Source organism: Myotis daubentonii, chromosome 1 (genome assembly GCF_963259705.1).
Source record: "Myotis daubentonii chromosome 1, mMyoDau2.1, whole genome shotgun sequence".
In the NCBI taxonomy this organism is placed as follows: domain Eukaryota; kingdom Metazoa; phylum Chordata; class Mammalia; order Chiroptera; family Vespertilionidae; genus Myotis; species Myotis daubentonii.
Genome location: NC_081840.1, coordinates 22,120,167 through 22,133,174, shown reverse-complemented (window position 1 = coordinate 22,133,174; position 13,008 = coordinate 22,120,167). Strand labels below are relative to the sequence as shown.

The 13,008-nt window shown below is 39.5% G+C and overlaps 1 protein-coding gene across 8 annotated transcripts in view; it reads right to left on the bottom strand.

Annotated features, from left to right (window-relative positions):
- The window catches only part of AREL1 (apoptosis resistant E3 ubiquitin protein ligase 1), a 43,094-nt gene that overhangs the window by 28,654 nt on the left and 1,432 nt on the right, over nt 1-13,008 (bottom strand). For 6 of the 8 annotated variants that reach the window (XM_059690450.1, XM_059690502.1, XM_059690523.1 and 3 more), the window contains exon 2: nt 1,221-1,537. The gene's annotated coding sequence lies outside the window, so the exon portion shown is untranslated. The remainder of the gene's footprint in view (nt 1-1,220; nt 1,538-13,008) is intronic. The other 2 variants (XM_059690491.1, XM_059690481.1) reach the window with 1 other exon arrangement.

The following is a 13,008-nucleotide window of genomic DNA, read 5'->3' as shown; positions in this document are numbered from 1 at the left end:
AGTATCCATGCAGTTTTATGATCCTATCTTCCTCATCTTGAGCTTTTATGTTTCTACAACAGTTTCCACAGCACCTTCCACTTTCTGCTGCTCATACCTCTCCTTCATAAAATTATTTTGGAACTCTTCCCAAGTCTAATTCAAGTACAAAGAAGCAATATGTTAAGCCTCTATCATAAAATTTTATGCAATTAGCTATATGAATACTTTGTTTTTAAATTCATTTCTTTAGTGTTCTTGCCTTTATACAATTCAGCAAACTGTGATACCCTAAGCTAGCAGAATAATAGTAGCATATAATAACTTACATACTACTAATAGTATATAAGTTATTATATACAGTAGTATGTAATAACTAATAACTTACAACCCCCTTACTGATCTACTTATAATAGGCCAAACACTGCACTAAGTGTTTTACATGTTAGCTTAAGTAATTGTCACTATAAATTATTCTCATTTTACAGATTAAAAAAAAAAAAAGCTTAGAAAAGTTAACTTGCTAAACATCTCCCAGCTGGTTAAGTGACAGAGCTAAGACTTGATCCCATGTCTAACTCTGAATCCCAATGTTCTTAACCTCGTACAACACTAAATTATAAAAAAGAATGGAGTCATAAGCAGAGTGAGGCATTTAGGAAACGCTTTAAGAAAACACATACAAAAAAACAAGTATGAAAAACATCACCCCAGTCTTGCGATGAGAATTTCATGACCAGGCTAAAATTAGAGAGATAAATGCTTATGGCCCCCTTTTAAATCTTTTGAAATAAAAATAAAGCATGACAGAGGAAAATGGAATGCAGTACCAATTATCTAATGCAGAAATATCACTTGCTTACTAAAAGATCCCAGGCAAGTTGCTTAATACTACAGCACTTTGGCTTACATTACCTACAAAAGCAGGGGAAGGGGGAAATACTTGAAAATATCTGTCTCAAGGGAATGTGAGAAAGCTGACTGATATACATATTTTAAAACCCTTTGGGGGTTTTTTAGTATAACAATTTATAATTACACCAAATAAATTTTAGTCCTAACATTGAAGATCAATTGTGAACAGTCATTTCCCAGAAATGGAAAATTGATTTCTTTATACTCAAAGATGTCCTGCTGGAAATACAACTGTGCACGTCCATAGCTTTTCCTTGCTGAAGAGGAACTGCGTCCATGTTCTGTATCCCAGTAACAACTGAATCTTAACTAGACTATTGCCTTACCTTTAAGTGAGGGCCCATGTTCTAAGAACCAAGTAGAGCACTTCCATTCACCAAATCAGGTAACTTGGCCCTTTCACCATGTCTTCAACTTCCACATGAGAGAAAATAGCCGCAAGGTCAACAAAAAGTGTCTGTCCATCAGACCTTCGTTGAGGGTGCGTCAAAGCAGCAGACAATCAATGTTTCTGGAACGAACTGGGTGACTTCCAGAGTGGAGAAATATAACCCCCAAATATATCATTCCTGGGCTTCTCTCTAGTGCAAGGCGCAATCAACTGCCACAGGATGCATCTCTTCTGCTGTCTCAGGATCCTATCCTACAAAGAAAAAAGGGTTGGTGGAATAGGTTTTCATTTCTGAAAAAGAATGCCCAGAAAACAAAAAAGAGAGGTAGAACAGACCATGGAAACCCTGGGACACTAAAAACAGCCAAGGGCAGGTAAACCCTGACAAAATTTTCCCAATTAAAACTCCACAAGAAAAGTCAAATCTCATTGCCTTAACTGTGTCACCCGCAGAAGGAAGCTCCACCATTTCAGTTGATTCTGACCCTTCAGCAGAGTGAACTTCACACAACCACATGCCCAGTTTCAGTTTGATGGGGCTGGAGCACAAGGTGTGGCCACAAGGTGAAGAGAAATGAGAACATGGGACAGGTGGGGACAGGTTGCAGAGGCCTCCCATGTATTTCCAAGACATGGTTAAACAATACTGATCTTATCTTTCAAACAGTAAAATCTGTGAACTTTCAAGATAAAGTCACTGAGTAAGAAAGTTCAGTAAATAAGTCTGTCACTCAAAGATATTCATGAACTAATATGGCAGAAAGGGGGTATGGCAAAGCATACACAAATAGCCACCATAAAACAAATGAGAAGAGCCTACTAATCACTAAGTGGAAAGAAACAGTCTCTTTCTACATGGCAGGAACTGCTCTGCTCTCAATGCTTCACATGTATTAACTCACAATCCCAAGACAGAGATATAATTATCCCTATTTTACAGATGAGGAAACTGAGGCACTTTCTCAAGATTATGCACATATAGTTGAGTTGAGTCAAACCCAGCCAACCTGCACCCAGAATCCATGCTCTTAAGAAGTGCTCTACTGCCTCTCTACCATGGGAAACTAAGAAAGAAAACACAACGTGCTAATAAGAGCACAAGAACCGAATGAGTGAAGGCCAACAAGTTGGCAAACTTTTATAATTAAAGATAAATAAGTATACGTATTTATTTTAAAATATGGAGATAGACTTGCCAAGTACATGAGCCAAAACGTGGGACAACTAGCAACTGGAACCAGCTTAAAGGATCTGCAAACAAGAGATGAGTTACATAAACTATAAGAGATCCATTAGAATGCTATATAAGCATTTTTTTTAAATGACACTTATAAAAAATAACAACACAAGGAATTGCTCACAAATAAAATGTTAAATGAAAAAGCAAGCAAAAAATTATTTACATAGCATGAGCCCATTTTTAAAAATGTTATATTACATAAAAAAGACTGGAAGGAATACAAAAATGTTAACAGTGGTCATCTCTTGATGCATGGAATTATAAATAATTTTTATATTCTACCTCTACATTTAGCATTCTCCAAATTCTTTTATGAGGCAAGAACATATAAAAAGTTTCTAATTCTGGAGAATAAGTACTTGTTTTTCTAAAAAAGGGAAAGAACAGGCAAGTTGTCCCTTTTTCCAATAAGGAAACAGTTAAAAAAATTAGCTCAAAATAACAGAATGTACTAAACTTTTATTTCTGTTCATTGTGATATTAATAGGCCTCCAATGCTGTGATCAGCTATTTTTTTAAAATATATTTTATTGATTTTTTACAGAGAGGAAGGGAAAAGGATAGAGAGTTAGAAACATCGATGAGAAAGAAACATCGATCAGCTGCCTCTTGCACACCCCCTACTGGGGATGTGCCCGCAACCAAGGTACATGCCCTTGACCCGAATCGAACCTGGGACACTTGAGTCCGCAGGCCGACGCTCTACCCACTGAGCCAAACCAGTTAGGGCGTGATCAGCTATTTGATTATTAAATCAAATAACTCCTAGTTCTATCGTCTTTATTACTGATTTAATAATTTTCTTCCAGTTCTTCTATGCCCCACCATGAACTATCATGTTTATCACCCCTACTCCCCCCTCCACTGCCCCCAATGCTTCATTGTTTCTAATGAGCTTCAAGACTCAACTTGAAGTTGAGTCTTGGTTAGAGGGTTGGCCTGCAGACTGAAGGGTCCTGGGTTTGATTTCAGGTCAAGGGCATCGGTTGCAAGTTCCCAAGCCCCAAAAGAGACATGTGCGGGAGGCAACCAATCGATGTGTCTCTCTGACATCGGGGTTTCTCTCTCTCTTTCCCCACCCCCACCCCACCCTCTCCACTCTCTCTAAAAATCAATGGGAAAAATATCCTCGGGTGAGGATTAAAAAAAAAAAAAGACTCAACTCAAGCACGACTTCCTTCCCGGCCCAACTCCCAAGCCCCTCTAAGGGCTCCTCCACGTCAGGCAGAACTAACCACTTCCTTCTTTGTGATACTCCTATGCTGAAGATACCTCTATTATAGTATTTATTAGTCTATATTATAATTATTGGTTTATACAGTAGTCTCTCCTAATGGATTGTGGGCTTTCTAAGGAAACACCCTGGGTCTTACTCATCTTTGCCTCCCAATGGCTAGTATGATGTTCAGAGTTCTGTCTCAGAGCCTGTACTTTTGCAAGTTTCACAGGTGATTCCTATGCACATTAAAATTCGAGAAGCATGGTTAGACTCTAGAGTAGTCCGCCTAAGAAGAGGCCCAGTATTCTGCATCTCTGACAGGCTCACAGGTAGTGCTGATGCTGCTGGTCTGCAGATCAAGCTTTGAGGAGCAAGGGGTCTAGTGCAGGAATTGGCAAACTACAGCCTCCAGGCCAAATCCAGACGGCTGCCTGTTTTTGTAAAAAAAAAAAAAAAAAAGTTTGTATAAAAAGAATGAACACAGCCAAGTTCATTCGTTTACATATGGTCTATAACTGCTTTTGCACTACAACAGCAGAGTACTTGCAGCAGAGATGTATGTATGGCCTACAAAGTTTTCCTATCTGACCCTTTACAAAAAAAGTTTACCAATCTCTGATGTAGTGGTTAAAGCTATATAATTGCCTTGTATATAAGAACTCATTTTTATAAACCAAAAAAAGCATGAAACCATTTTCTTCCAGTTCTTCTATGCCCTCTTAGGAAAAGAGCAGTATTTTGCAAATATCTCTTCTGGCTAATTTCAACTGTTATTTAAAAGTTTTATGCCTCTCACACCCCAAGTAGGAATTTTATACAATCATTTCCCAAAGTATGTGTTTCGTACAAAGTTTATGCTTGCATTTCACCAAGGCTGTAATTTCCTAAAACCAGTATCTCAGGAACCAAATACTATATATGGGCTTCTAAAATTATTACAACACATATCACCAACTCAGTCTCTATTTTTAAAGTGCTATTCTTAAAATCTGTGGGGGGGAAATGATGTGAAAGTCTACCTAGATTCTGGTGAATAAAGATGTAGTGGCAGCACATTGGAGTTCCAAGTATCACCCACAGAGTTCCACAAACCAAGACAGGGCAAAAGTAAGACGCTGGCTTGGCTAGTAGTAGTCTCCAGCATTCTCTACACAGAAGCACCAACCATGAGTACAGGGAAATCAACTTAAAAAGCAAATCGTTCAATTAGCAAAAGGCCTATAGGTTAGTGGTCTAACTAAGAAGGTTCCAAGAAATAAAGTGAGCCATCAGATACATTAGATAATTAGTTTACATTTTCCCTTGCTTAATTTCATCCTTGGACTATTCTCCACCCCAAAATCCCACCATAAAAGATTGCCCTCCCCCTATTAAGTTTATACTCTTGAGATATTTATATAGTTGTGTATTCCTGCTATCTTGGTTCAGCCAAGTTATACAGTTTTCATTTATATTCTTTCCTCATCAGTCAGCCCCTCCAGTCTCTTAATCATTCCTGTGGGTCTTCTGTGAACTCTCTCCAGCTAGTCCCCAGTGATCTGGTAATGAGGTGCCTCCAACTGACTGCAGCCTTCCAGGAACAGCCGCGTTAGTCAGAACAGGATGAGCTCACCCTCCTCAGTTCCATGACATAATACTCCTGAGGAGACAATCCCCAAATCGCAGAAAACTAGAATGTGCCATATTAGACTATAACCCCATTCCATACTTCTCAGATTTGGGCACTGGAGCACGCCAGAATGTACTAGAAGCCAGAAGATAAACATGTTCCTGCAGCATCTAGTTACTTGAAAATGAGGTGGGTGAGGAGAAAGTATTTTCATGTTAAAAAAAAAATTCACAGGTAATAAAATAGAACGCAAAATATGCATGAATTTCTCAAGATACAACATGGATATGTTAAAAATATTCAAAGACATTTTGTACCTGAGGCAGGAAGGCTGCTTGGGGCTCTGCTCCCAGCCTCCAAGTGGTTCCACACCCACTATCCTCTACCACTAGAAGTACTATATTTGAGCTGAAAAGTTTGAAAAGCATTATACCTCCAACTCAACTTCTGGTTTATTACCCTATTACCACCCATCCCATATACTCACATCTATTTTTTTCTGCTATGCTTCCCCAATGACTACCAATATCTTCAGGTTCTTCTGTATCGTTCATTCATTTTATATTTCTTGAGCATTTGCTATATGCCAGACTGTGTGCTAAAAACTCAAGTCACAAGGATAAATAAGACAAGGTGGGAGATGGGCAATATAATGTGGCAAGTACCACAAAATTAGAATAAACAATGTATAATGGGCAAAGGGAGAGAGGTAACTTTGCCTGAGTGAATAGAGAGGTCTTCAGAGGAGAGACAATAGCGTTGTGGCTTAATGAGTAAGCACTTGCAAGGCAGAAAAAAAGGAAAAGACTAGTATCCTAGGCAGAAAAAAACAACATAAACAAAAGTACTGAGTCAAGAAAGGGAATGATGTGAAGCTCAGCATTATGGACGCACTGTGTTTAGAAAGACCACCTGGAGCCAAACTAGAGTGACTGATTCTAAATACAGACAGTGTAGTGGCCAAGAGTATGAATCTCTCTACTGAGAGACAAGCTACTGAGCTGCTCTTAAGTTACCTCAGATATAAAATAGAGATCCACTGAGAAGAGGAAGGAATTCAGCTGCTCTTGGGAGCAAGACCGGGGGCATAAGGGAAAGCAAGACTGGTTGAGGCTGGACACTAGATTCAGGTGTCTTGGCACTACAGGAGTGCCTCGAGAGACATGGCTCTATGTGCCACCAAGCTGCTGGGCTGCCAGGATATGATGGTGGTTGTGCAGGGGCCCAACCCACAATAAATGAGAGAGATGGCATTGAGTGTACCTGAGGGTCTATCTGGCTTAGTCTTTAATGTGTGGCATTTTTTTCAATTGATATAGTGATTTTCAGATCCATATATGTTGTTACATGTATCAGTGGTTTCTTCCTGTTCATGGACATGTAACAATGTTTATCCATGAATCAGCTGAAGGCCATTTGGGTTTCATCAAGGTTGGGCTATTATGGATAAAGTCCCTATGAATATTCAAGTACAAGTCTTTGTGTGAACACACGTTTTCATTTCTCTTAGGTAAATAACAAAGAGTGATGCCCTAACCGCTTTGGCTCAGCGGATAGAGCGTCAGCCTGCAGACTCATGCGTCCCAGGTTCGATTCCGGTTAAGGGCATGTACCTTGGTTGCGGGCACATCCCCAGTAGGGGGTGTGCAGGAGGCAACTGATTGATATTTCTCTCTCATCAATGTTTCTAACTCTCTATCCCTCTCCCTTCCTCTCTGTAAAAAATCAATAAAATATATATTTTTTTAAAAAATAACAAAGAGTGAGACTGCTGGGTGATATGGCAAGTACATGCTATTTAACTTATAAGAAACTGCCTAGCTGTTTTCCAGAGTGATAGTACCACCTTATATTTCCACCAGCAATGTATGAGCTCAAGTTACTAACATCGGGCAATATTGTCAATCTTTTCTAAAAAAATATTTTTATTGATTTCAGAGAGGAAGGGAGAGGGAGAGAGATATAAACATCAATGATGAGAATCACTGATTTGCTGCCTTCTGCATGCCCCCACTCTCCCCCCCCCCTGCATTGGGGATAGAGCCTGCAACCTGGGCATGTGCCTTGACCAGGAATTGAACCATGGCCTCCTGATTCATAGGTCAATGCTCAATCACTGAACCATACCGGCCAGGCAGTACTGTCAATCTTTTAAATTTTACCTATTCTAATAAGTGTGAAGTGGTATACCATTGTGGTTTTAACTTGAATTTATTTTTATTGATTTCAGAAAAGAAGGGAAAGGGAGAGAGAGATAGAAACATCAATGATGAGAATCATTGATAGGCTACTTCCTGCATGCCACACAATGGCAACTGAGCCTGCAACCCAAGCATATGTCCTGACCAGGAATGGAACCATGCTCTCCTGGTTCATAGGCCAACGCTCAACCACTGAATCATGCTGGCCAGTGAGGACTAACAATATTGAGTGTCTTTTCATATCTTTTTTGGCTATATGAGAGCCTTCTCTGGTATTTAAATCTTTTGCCATTTTTTAAAAATTGAGCTGTTTATCTTCTTACTATTGAGTTGTAAGACTTCTTTATATATTCTGAACACAAGTCCTTTATTAGATACTAGAGGCCTGGTGCATGAAATTTGTGCACAGGGGGAGGGAGGGGTCCCTCAGCCTGGCCTGCACCCTCTCGCAATCTGGGACCGCTGACTCCTAACCGCTCACCTGCCTGCCTGATCACCCCTAACCGCTCACCTGCCTGCCTGATTACCCCTAACCGCCTCTGCCTCGGCCCCCACTACCATGGCTTCGTCCAGAAGGACATCCAGAATGACGTCCAGAAGGTCATTTGCCTGTCCAGTCTAATTAGCATATTACACTTTTATTATTATAGGTATGTTGGGCAAATATTTCCTGTGGCTTTTTTTCATTTTCTTAACAGTGTTTTTAAAAAGAGTAAACATTTTAATTTACTGACATTCAACTTATCAATTTTTTTTCCTTTATAGTTTGTGTTTTTTGTGTCCTATTTTTTAAAAAAATCTTTGCTTAACTCAAAGTCACAAAGATTTTCTGTTGTTTTCTCTTAGAAGTTTTACCTAAAAGTTTCGCAAAAGAAAATCTCGTCTCAAAAATTTTAACAAGAGTTTTAAAACTCCTGCATTCCATTTATCTCATAATTAGTTACTCAGGTTTATTATCCCTTTGTTTCTTTCAACTTCTACATTACCAAGCACTATTTCAGACTTTGGAAAGATTTTTATCTTCACCCTAATAAATGGCATTTCTAAATTTAGCCACGGTTTTAGTCCCCCGGTTCTCTTCAAAATGACATAAAACCTCTGGTCCTCTGATGCTGCTTCTTAAAACAACAACAAAATTCCAAAACCCACAGCATGCAACTTCAAGTTAAGTCAGGGACAATGAACTATCCTCCTAGTTTTAAAGAGAAGCTTTGTAAGTTTGTTCTCACCATATTGAGTCACTCTAACCTGATAGGAGGCTGGAGGAGTTATCACTCACCGGTTAAAAGGAAATTAAGGCTTTAAAGGTTAAGTTCACCAAGACAATAGCAGTACATGTTTAGACTCAAAATGTGCATTTCAGACTCAAATGAAACTAATAGTATACATGAAAGCACAGTTTAGGTTCAACTGCACCCCTGGAATACAGTTTGCCATTCTCAATATTTCAGAGGCCCTAGCTGGTTTGGTGGAGTGGATGGAGCATCAGCCTGCGGACTGAAGGGTCCCAGATTCAGTTCCAGTCAAGGGCACATGCCCAAGTTGCGGGCTCCATCCCCAGTAGGGGGCATGTAGGAGGCAGCCGATCAATGATTCTCTCTCATCATTGATGTTTCTGTCTCTCTCCCAGTCTCCCTTCCTCTCTGAAGTATATATATATATATATATATATATATATATATATATATATATATATATATACACACACACACACACACACACATATACATTAACATGTCAGAGAAAGTAGAAAAAGGGATTCTAAGCTAATGTGAGTAAAACGGGGATAAGTGACAATTTAATCATTATTCATTTTGTAACTTTGTGAAATATCTGGAGGAAAACAAAACAGAAAACTGGCTCGTTTATGCCCGCCCCCCCATCACAGTCCTTAGTCTAAACCAAGAAAATAGCAGTTTTTATTTACAACTCCCTCTTATCCTGATGTTTTTGTCTACTTACCAAACTGACACTACTGTGTCTGATCCACAGAATTAGGATGGACCCCTGTGTTCCCACACCATGAAAGCTTTTATGGTTAAGTGACCTTGGGCCACTGAGTCTTGGCTTTAACAGGAAAACTTTTAAACCAATTCTCTGAATCTGACAAGTCGTCTCCCTCAATAAGTCTAGGAAGTTATTTCATTAACTGTGCATGAAGTGGCAGGCAAATGGCCAGATCTACAGCCCAGAGTGGTGGAAATGGAACTGTCACACATATATTTAAAAGCTAACAAAACCTCTACCACCATCCATTACTTTCAATTCTATTCTTTTTATTTTATTTGAATTTTTAAATATTTTTATCTTTATTAATTTCAGAGAGGAAGGGAGAGGGAGAGAGAGATAGAAACATCAATGATGAAAGAGAATCATTGATCGGCTGCCTCCTTCCTGCATGCCTCCTACTGGGGATCGAGCCTGCAACCCAGGCTTTTGCCCTTGACCATATCAAACCCGGGACCCTTCAGTCCACAGGCCGACGCTCTATCCACTGAGTCAAACCAGCTAGGGCTCTACTCTTATTTTTAAGGAAAACAAATTGTTTATATAATCAGAAGGAAGAAAAAAAAAGCGCATTCTTTAGTTAAGACTCCAGGAAGACAAACAACTCACCACAGAAATGACAACCTAAGAAGAAACTCAAGCCTGACTGGTGTGGCTCAGCAGTTAACCTATGAACCCAGAGTTCACTGTTCGATTCCCAGTCAAGGCACATGTCTGGGTTGTGGGCTCAATCTCCAGTGGGGGGAGGGGACATGCAGGAGGCAGCCAATCAATGATTCTCTCTCATCAATGATGTTTCTCTCTCTCTCTCTCCCTCTCCCTTCCTCTCTGAAATCAATAAAAATATATTTTCAAAAATAAAGAAAAAGAAGAAACTCAACACTTAAGGTATTCAAGACAAAACTTCTGTCGGCCTAATAATCAGTTACCAAACAAAAATTTGTTAATTTCTTCAAATGTGTATTAAGAACCACATGCTGCCCTAACCGGTTTGGCTCAGTGGATAGAGCGTCAGCCTGCGGACTGAAGGGTCCTGGGTTCAATTCCGGTCAAGGGCATGTACCTTGGTTGCGGGCACATCTCCAATAGGGGGTGTGCAGGAGGCAGCTGAGGGATGTTTCTCTTTCATCGATGTTTCTAACTCTCTATCCTTCTCCCTTCCTTTCTGTAAAAAATCAATAAATTTTTTTTTTTTAAAAAAGAACCACATGCCAAGCAATATGTTGACCATGAGGGTTCCAAAATGAGTAAGACAGTCCCTGCCCTCCTAAAAACATACAGGTTAGTAAAGAAGACAGACAAGAAAACAACATGATAGGTTCATGCAGGAAAAGCTATGAGGTGAGCACACTGAGGGCCCCGTGCTAGGGAAGCCCAGGAAGGCCCTTCAATCAGGATCAGCTCTTAGTTTCTCAGACAACTTCACACCACGCTCCTGGGAGCAAAGCCAACTCTTCCACTAAGTCAATAGTGCTTTGGGAATGAAGGGGCGCAAAATACTACCTATGGGGGGATGTAGAGGGGGAGAGGGGGAGAGGGAGAGAGAGACAGACAGACAGACAGACAGACATCAACTTGAGAGAGACACATAAATTGGTTGCCTCCCACGTGTGCCCCTACCAGGGCTGAGGAACCTGCAACCCTTCGGTCCTAGGCCTAGGCTGATGCTCTCCAGTGGTTCTCAACCTTCCTAATGCCGCGACCCTTTAATACAGTTCCTCATGTTTTGGTGACCCCCAACCATAACATTATTTTCGTTGCTACTTCATAACTGTAATTTTGCTACTGTTATGAATCATAATGTAAATATCTGATATGCAGGATGTATTTTCATTGTTTGCAACCCACAGGTTGAGAACCGCTGCACTGATTCAAATCAGCCAGGGCACCATCCATAATTGTATAAAGAAATCTGTTATCAACTTAAATTAGTAAGTTAGACCAATTAGTGAAGGGGATGAAGTCCAAGCCCAATAATGTGTTTAAATTGTGGAATGAATGCCTTGAGCAATTTTTTCTCTTCAAGACTGCAGGAAAAATAAAAAATAACCTTCTTGACTGCTGAGGAGGGCTAAACTCATTTATTTTTCACAAGTATGCAATAAAAAGTAATTACTTTCTGCTCCCACTAAACACAAAGCAATACCATCTCTCCCTCTCATCGCCACCAAAACATCCTATATTTGAGTACTTTAATCTTACACCATAAGAATCTCAGATTGTGGCTCAGCCAGGTGTGGCTCAGCAGATGAGCATCGACCCAGGAACTAAGAGGTCACTGGTTGGATTCCTGGTCAGGGCATATACCCGGGTTGCGGGCTCATTTCCCAGTGGGGCGTGCAGAGGCAGCCAATCGATGATTCTCTCTCATCATTGATGTTTCTATCTCTCCCTCTCCCTTCATCTCTGAAATCAATAAAAATATATTTTTTAAAAAAAAGAGCAACTGGACTTAAAAGAATCTCAAATTGTGCCCACTGGTGTGGCTCAGTGGTTGAGCATCTAGCTATGAACCAGGAGGTCATGGTTTGATTCCCGGTCAGGGTACATGCCCAGTTTTGGGGCTCAATCCCCAGTGGGGATTGTGCAGAAGGCAGTCAATCAATGATTCTCTCTCATCATTGATGTTTCTATCACTCTCACTTCTTCTCTGAAATCAATAAAAATATTTTTTTAAAAGAATCTCAGATTGCAATCAAGTTACAATGCAACAAAAACATATTTCTCTAAGTATGTTCTCATCCACCATGGTGTTCCTATAGTAATTTAGCTCCCTAAGTAAGTATTAACAATCAAGGAAATCAGAAAATTCTTAGAATAGATATGATAAGCTATTTGGGGTTTTTTTTAAAATGTTATTGTTCATGGATTCCAAAGTTCAGAATACATACTACCAGGAAAGTGTTTCTAATTTTTCAATGCCCGAATTTAAATGCAAATTGCTATTTAATTATATGCAATTTTCCCTCTAAACCTATGTATGCGAATCAGTCTCCAGATGTTTTTAAAAAACAAACTCATCATGTTTACTAAAAAAGTGTATTGCCTAATAACCAAAAAGTTCTAACGTATCAAAAAAGTGGTCACTGTCAGCTCTACCCATGAATGACAGTTTGACTGACAGACAAGCTGTTCTGAAAAGATTAGGAACTTCCAGTGATGGCAGGAGGCACATAGAGTATCTGTAGCTACTTTAATAATAAAACTGTTTCAACATAAAAAATTCAGAGACTACAAAGTCATATATGTGAACTGCAAGCTATCTAAATGCATGCATGTTTAAAAATAAATAAATAAATAAATAAATAAATAAAAGAAGCAGGACAAAAACTGTCTGTACTCAAATCAACATGAGAAATCATCCTTCCTTTGAGCTTTTTAAGAATTGAAAACTTAATAAGGTTCTTTAGGTTATCAACTCATTTCCAAAATAGAGCAAAAAAATAT